At 47.1% G+C, this 7,822-nt stretch overlaps 1 protein-coding gene across 2 annotated transcripts in view; it reads left to right on the top strand.

Annotated features, from left to right (window-relative positions):
• Positions 1-937: 937 nt before the first annotated feature.
• LOC113831991 (KH domain-containing, RNA-binding, signal transduction-associated protein 3) overlaps positions 938-7,822 on the top strand; it is a 579,685-nt gene continuing 572,800 nt past the window's right edge. The window contains exon 1 of one of the 2 annotated variants that reach the window (XM_035449678.1): positions 938-1,040. The gene's annotated coding sequence lies outside the window, so the exon portion shown is untranslated. Of the gene's footprint in view, positions 1,041-1,244; positions 1,344-7,822 lie in introns of those variants that run through there. The other variant, XM_035449677.1, reaches the window with a different exon arrangement.

The raw sequence follows: 7,822 nt of genomic DNA, 5'->3' as shown, positions 1-7,822 counted from the left end.
GGTGATATTCCTGTTTCTGTTCCCGGGTTATTTCACTTAGCATGAGATTCCCCAGCTCCGTACATGTTATCACAGATGTCAAATCTCCTTTTGATAGCTGAAAAAATACTCTGCTAAACATATGTGCCACATTTCCTTTCTTAATCCATCTCTTGTTGGGTGTTTAGATTGTTTACATAGTTTGGGTACTCAGAATCAATGTTACAGAGGACATGGCAATGTGGCTATTTCTTGGGACTTCTACTTTCAATTTCTTTAAATACTTAGTCAAGCAAAGAGTTGCTGCTAACTGCAAAAAAATAGAAAAAAACTATTTTTTTTTAAAAAATCAAGAATATGTGAGGAAGGTTTTGGAGGTGCTAGAGCTATGGATCTGTAGGCTTTTTTGCTTATGTGTGTGGTGGACAAGAAGAGGTGGCCACTCTTCTGACTCCCTGTTTGCATGAAGGGAAAGGCTGTTGGGCAAGGCCCCATTAGCTCTGGGTTGATTATTGGGCAGTAGAGTCAGGACAGTGAACAGTGGGACTGAATCAGGGAGGGTGCTGAGAGTCAGTAGTTAGAGGTTTCAAAATGGAGAAATCAGAAATCAGTGCAGGTTCCCAACACAGGGGAGCTAGGGGACTGTAGGAGTCAAGATGAGTGTGAGCAGCTGTAAGGGTGTTTTACTTACGGATTCTAAATCAGGACCTTCAGAGCGGGGCTCTTTCTGGCTCAGTGTAATCTGCAGCATTTTGTTGCATCCGACCAATTATAGAACTTTGAATCAGCTGTAGGAAAAACAAACAAACAAACAAACAAACAACCAGGAGAATTATGGATTAAGATCTGGGTTTTCTTTTTTCTTCTTGCAAACAACAGAGAATCAAGATTCACTAGCCCTGTCCTCCTGATGGGCGCAGCAACCTCTGGGAACTGAGTGACAGATATTTCCTTTATTGGAGCAGAAACTTTCAGTGTGTGCCACTTTCCCTGACGGCCCTTGTGTTTGGCAGATCTGCCCAGCTTCTAACCCAGCTTGCCTGCCTGGATCCATCAGAAACGTGAGTTTGGAGACCTTGCCCGTCTATGGAATTTTGGGTTTAAACCTTGAATGCCTCTGGGGTTGCTATGAAGATTTATTGCGGTATAATTACAAATTAAAATTGCACACATTTAAGGTATGCCATGTAAATATTTGATGTATCCTTGTACTGGATAATGATTATTGCAATCAAATTAATTTGTGCTGTCTTTATCACACATAGTCACTTTTTTGAGGTATCCACAAGACTGCTAAGACAAGATTCGACCCATATCTAGACTGGGTGTTCCAGACCCAAGCACAGTTCCAAGCCTTTCCCAGGGTGAGCTTTTTTTTTTCTTTTTTTAAATTTATTTTTTTATTATATACACACACCTGCATGTGTGTATACATACTCCTGTGCCTACCGAAGTCAGAAGAGTGCATTAAATTTCTTGGAGCTGAAGTTTTATTTATTTATTTTATGTGTCTTTTACTTCATGTGTCTTGATCCCATTAATTTCTCCATCCCTTGGAATCCACCCTCCACTCCCACACTCCCTCCCCAATAAAAATTTAAGAGAAGAAATGCAATGCAAAAAAAGAGCTAGAAAAGAGGAGAAACTTAAAAATCTCATCACCAAAATTACAGTGTGACACAGTGAGTTACGACATGAACCCTCTGTCCATTTATCTTTACTCTCAAGTGTTCCTTGCAAAGTCCTTGGTCTGGTTCAAGGGCTCTGGTTTCTATTACCCTATTGAGGCTGGGCCCTTGCTAGGGCTCTTGGGTATCCTGTTGTTGCCCTGTGTTGTGGAGATCTGTGTCTTTGGGTCTTCGGGCCAGGTCCCTTCACAGCTCCAGCAGATGGTAGATGGGATGGATGGTGGGGTGGGCCAAGTCATATCCTTGTGTCTGGGCCTGGGCATCCGTAGAGTTGGTCTGCTAGATGTGAAACGGGGACAACTCTCCCATGCTCATAATCTCAGGGCTGTCTCATCCACACCTTCACTAACAGGGTTGGCTCCATTGTGCTTCTTGGCAACGTGCAGGCAGGGCTGCTAGTCCTAGTGTTGCAGCAGGTGGGGGCCAGGGAGAGCTCTCCAACTCTTATAATCATAGGGCCAGCTCTTCCACCTGCCTAGATGTTGCTGGGTGGGGGATAGATCTCCTCTGCCCATGGTGCCAAGAGACAGATGGGTAATGGGCACAGCTCTCCCATGCGCACAATTTTGGGGCTGGCTCATCCACACCTGAGCTAACAGGGTTGGCTCTATTGTGCTGTCCTGGTGAGGTTCAAAGTCTGTTCTCCTGAGTTTTGCAGCTGGTGGGGGTTGGGGATGGGTCTCCCACACTTATGACCACAGGGCCAGCTCACCCACCTGCCTCAGGCATTGATGGGCTGGGGAAAAGGTTTTAGTCCCCTGCCCATGCCACCACAAGACAGATGAGTTATGGGGATAAGTCTCCCATGTGCACAACTTTGGGGCTGGGTCTCCCACACCTCCACCAACAGGGCTGACTCTACTATGATGCTTACCCTGGTGAAGTACAGGGCCAGCCCAAGGTAAGCTTTTAAGCATACACACACACACACACACACACACACACACACACCCCAAAAAAACCCACATCCTGAGTTAACACACCTTGGTTATCAAGAACAGTTAGTCAGAAATGGAACTTCAGAAGCCCCAAGGCAAGGTTAGTACATTCAGGAAGTTTCTGAGAACCATGAACTTTGATGGATTCGGTCTTTGTTCTTGTTTTGGCAAATGTTGCTGCCCACATGCTGGGTTCCAAGGCCTGAATGGTACTTCCATCATGGTGTCAATTGTGCTAAGGTGTGGAGCCTACCAGGTTCTGGGAGCCTTGTTATATTACCATTGTATGTGGGAGCTGTATGAGTGTGTGTGTGTGTGTGTGTGTGTGTGTGTGTGTGTGTGTGAGAGAGAGAGAGAGAGAGAGAGAGAGAGAGAGAGAGAGAGAGAGAGAGAGAGAGAGAGGGAGAGGGAGAGACAGAGACAGAGACAGAGATAGAGACAGGCACAGAGGGACACAGACAGAGACAGAGAGAAAAACTTAAAATCTACCTTATTATCAAATTTCCAGAGACAATACATATTATCGTTACAGTTGCTGTATCATCTATAAGATTCCCCAGAACTTACTGAACCTACCATTGAAAGTCTGTGCTTTTTTGGCCAGCATCACTCCATTTCCTCTGATGTTTTAATATAATTTAAAGTCCTTTCCAGAGATATGTTCCCATACTTCAAAAACTTGGATACCCTAAACCCCATGAGAGTGTTTTACCCTGAAACCTGGGTTGAAGACCTCTGCTTGAAAAAAGTGTCCCTGTGTGTCTTTGCGCCAATGCTACTTGGGCTCTTCACACGGCGAAGCACACTTCTTATAAAGTGTGGACTGTTCCCCCCTTTCTTCCCCTGACAGCTCTTCATCTCTCACCTGCTCCACACCCTGTCTACTTATCTGTCTGTGTTTTCTCTTTAGCTGTGTGTATGGGCCTTCCACCTTCTTTTGTCTATTGCAAGGCATAGCCTCTCCTCCCTCTCTCTACCATTGAAAGTCTGTGCTTTCTCTCTCTGTCACACACACACACACACACACACACACACACACACACACACACACACACCCTCTCTCACACACAACTCACACACACATACACACACTCACACCACCCACACACACACTCTCTCTCTCACTCACACCCCCCCACACACAACTCACACTCACACACACTCACAAACACACTCACTTGCACACTCACACACAGCAGAGATACTGGGATGGGGAGGCCAGCTCTCATGCACCCTGCAATTCTGGGCTTCCGTCTTCATCGTCTTCCTGCTATCTTCCATTTGCCAGCCAGTTATAAATAGCTTAAAGAAGATTTTATTTCCAGCTTCGAAGTGACAAGTGCTGTCAGCAGCACCACAAAACACTTCATTGATGTTTTTTAAGGGGGTGGGGAAGAGGAAATCAAATTGCTTATTTGCCCAAAGCGATGTTCAGTGAACTCAAACCCATTGACTCGCTGTGGGACTCAGATTTTCCCAAGACACTGACTGGATTGTGAAATCTGGACTGCAAGTAGCCTTCGGGCTGAATGGCTGGACCTCCTCAGATGAATTGGTCAAAGCCTCACCTCGAGGAGGAGGACTGAGGGACTGAGCAGTCTTCCAAGCCTGGCGTGAACCCCGTGAGCCACGGTGGGGGCAGCCACTCAGAAAGCTTCAGGGCCTTGTCTGAAAAGTATAAGTGATTATTTTTCAGTCTGAGGCAAGTCAGGACAAAGCAAGAGTGAGAGAAGAAATTCCTTAGCATGTCGAGCCATCCCACTGGAAGAAAATCACAGCCAGAGCTTTGCAATTGCAGAGGGAAGGGACCGTGTGAGACATTAGGTTATGACTGGGTTCTTACAGTGAGGCTGTCCGGGACAAAGGGGGGTGTGAACAAGCATAGACAATGCCAGGTGGGGCTGGGATGAAAGCCCAGTACAATGTTCTGAGAAGCTGGGATCGTCTGGTGCCTGTTAGTAGCTTAAGTGGTGCCCTCAATGCGCTCTTCCAGGACGACCAGGTTATATGGTTCTTACTGTATACTGTGCTCCCCTCGCAGTGGATCTGTCTTTTGACAAGGAAATTATTGCTACTGCACCCATTCTAGAGCTGAGGCAGTTTAGTGTGAAGATGTGAAGTCACTTGCTGGAGGTCAGCAGGAGTGTCTGGGGTTAGCAGTTTGGTCCTTCGTTTATCTTCCTCACCTCGGTGTTTATATTGATGAGAAAAGCCTCAGAGTGGAACGTAGCCCCAGTACTCCATAGGAAAAATAAAACCAAGAGCATGATTCTGCTGCTTATTGCTTGTCCGTAGATGGCTCGCACTGCCCAACAATTAGACCTTGAACTAAGAGGAGCAACAGTGGCTCTTACCACTTGAGACTCCAATAAGGATGATAACAGAAGCTAGCCCATGCCCTGACTTTTAACCTCACTCTGAGATAACCACCACTAGGTTACCTGGCCGAAGTGGGATCTACCAACCAGGCTGGCCATCTTTTTCTTTCCTAAAGGGATGGACAGGGGAGGGGCAGAGAGAGAGAGAGACCTAGCATGTAGTACAGAGATCCAAGCCCTGCCCTCCAATAGCAGTGAGTCTAGAGTAGGGAAGGAGAACGTGCTAAGATTTCTTGTGGCCTGGCCCATGCATTCCTCTCTGGAGTGCTATTAAGGGCACCCATTTTCCTCATGCCATGTAGGAGAAACTACCAGCCAGCCTACCCAAGCTGCAGCTTACCTGCCCAAACCAGCAGGCACTTCCTCCCTGAGCCAACTTAAGGCCTGCTGCTAAGCCCAGAGACTGCTACACAGAGACTCCTGACCAAAGACACCAGTGAGGAAAGGACAACGCAGCAGAGTCAGCGCCTGAGCCAATGGGACCTTTGGAGGGGGTATAAAGGCAGGACTAACTTCTTTAATAAATGAGTCTGCAGCATGCTCTGCTACTCACTGGACTCCTGGTGTCTTGGCCATGTCTTCTCGCCCCTCCCCCAAGGGGTGTCCAAGCAGGGTCGCCAGCAACAATGCTATAAATAAGGCATTTGAAGTGATCACTTAGTTTCCTGGTTTATTTAGCTTTCCCCCACTGTTCTGGAGTAGATGCCCCTAGGTGTGGTGCCAGGATTTACAGTGCTTGGAATGAATGTGTAAAGGAAATTGTCCCAGTATGGGGTACCGGAATGAAACTGAGGTCTCTCTGACTATACCAAGGAGAATAAGCCAGATTCATTAGTTCCTGGGAACTGGAGTTGGTCTGAATGACTAGATGGAACGGAGCCAAGGTGTACACCCTGGGAATCTCCCATCAGGACTGGAGAGAAGTCCATGACATTAGTTTTTCAACTCAAGTCAGCGTATGTTGTATGGGATCCTTGTGCGTGTCAAGAAGGAAGTGAGTGACACTAAAGAAATGTAAGTCCAGCATCACCTCAGCTTTTGAGAAGTTCTTCCTCTCCACATGGAATCCAGATGAGCCTGTCAAGGAAATTTATTCTCAGTTCCTTTATGTGTAAACTGAGTGCTTGAAACTTTTGCTGGCTGTAGTCTGTTGCGGTTCGAGTATAAATGTCCCCCACAGGTACCTGTGTTTGAATGCTTGGTCCCATGTTGATGGTGGTGTTTGGGGAAATTGGTAACCTTGTCTTCTAATGAGATCACTGGGGTGGACCTTGCAGGGAATGTCTGTCTCTGATTCTGGGCAGACTCTGCTTCCTAATCTTCTATGAGGTTTGTTTCTGTGAGGTGTACTGTCAAGGCAACCATAAAAGTAACAAATCCCAGATCATCTTACTAGGTGGTGAACTCTGACACAGTAGCTCCTGTGTCCCCAACAGATGGGAGACAGTGTTTGGGTGCACTTACCTTATTAGGAAATCCTAAGACAATGGTAAGGGAGAGAAGGAAAGCAAGTATAGCTCACAAAGAACTATTGACGAGTGACTACTGCCCGGCTAATGGGGACTTTGTCTCAGGAGGGACATTTCAAACATACCTTAGTGCTGTCCAGTTGCAGGCTGAGGAAGCAGGGGGTCTGTTTTCCTAATTTCCACGACTCCCCTTTTCAACCTTGGTTGTCCCTTTTGGTTGATCTAACGGTCCCAGGCCTGAGCACCTGTGTTCTTTGACTGGAGCGCATCCTCCCACAGAGATGCAGGGAGTCTTTGATGCATGGAGAAGCTATCATCAGGAGTTCCTGGCTGGGCCAAGGGAAGGACAGAGGAAACATCCACGTGGCTCTGTAGCATGGGCTATCTTTGGTTCATTCACCCCCGTAGCGCCATGTAGAAGGTACTGGGGTCGTCTGTATTGAATAAATACATTCTCCAGCCCTGACTTTGCACAGCTCCAAACCTGCCACAGTAACAACGACCACTGAATACAGAATGATGCCACCTTAGCCTGTTGTGGGACAGACAACAGTGACAGCGGGCTTTAGAACGAATGTGGAGCTGAAAAGAGGCCGGAGGATCCAGGCACCATCCAGGGAGGTGAGAACCTAGTTAGACTATGAAGAATAGCTGAGATCTCCAAGGTGAAGAGTCAGTCTGATGGTCAGAGAACCTCCTAGGATCACACACAGAAAAAGAAGAGACCCTTTAAGCTACCACTGAGCCACAAGCCAACATCTCATTCCTCGTTAAAATGGTTCTAGCCTCCTGTACCATGCCAGGATTTGGCCTTCCTGGTATGAACTGCTTGCTCAATGTCTGGCTCTGGTTTCCCAGTTCCTGGAGTCTCTCTCTCTCTCTCTCTCTCTCTCTCTCTCTCTCTCTCTCTCTCTCTCTCTCTCTCTCTCCCATGCAGCTTCTTCTCACACCCGCTGACTAAAACGAGAGAGACTTGGTATTGGGACAGAGTGGACACCAGTGAACATGGACTCCACGCCTGGCTCTGCACTCGTAGATGGATACGCTTTAGGAAGTGACTCTCTATTTTAGGGACTGGCATAAGATGGCTATGACATCACTGTGCTTCTGTGAGGGCTGACTGGAGCAGGCCTGGCCCACAGGTTTGCTACAAAAATGGCTAAGTTAGGACACTAATTGCTCCGCCGCAGGGTGAGGGCATAAGACAGTTGTTTCAGGTACCTTGTGGTGGTCCACATGGGAGATACTTTGCTTTGCACTGTCTGTATTTTTAATTTGTAAGTCCTATGCATTACCTCTAAGACCCGATTTGTTTTCTCAGTACTTCCCAGCCTCAAGTGTCCCCTGCCTGACATTGGTCCTTGTACTAT

The sequence above is a fragment of the Cricetulus griseus genome, chromosome 10 (genome assembly GCF_003668045.3).
Source record: "Cricetulus griseus strain 17A/GY chromosome 10, alternate assembly CriGri-PICRH-1.0, whole genome shotgun sequence".
Classification (NCBI taxonomy): domain Eukaryota; kingdom Metazoa; phylum Chordata; class Mammalia; order Rodentia; family Cricetidae; genus Cricetulus; species Cricetulus griseus.
Note: the sequence above shows the minus strand (reverse complement) of the source record. Positions and strands in the feature narration are given on the sequence as shown.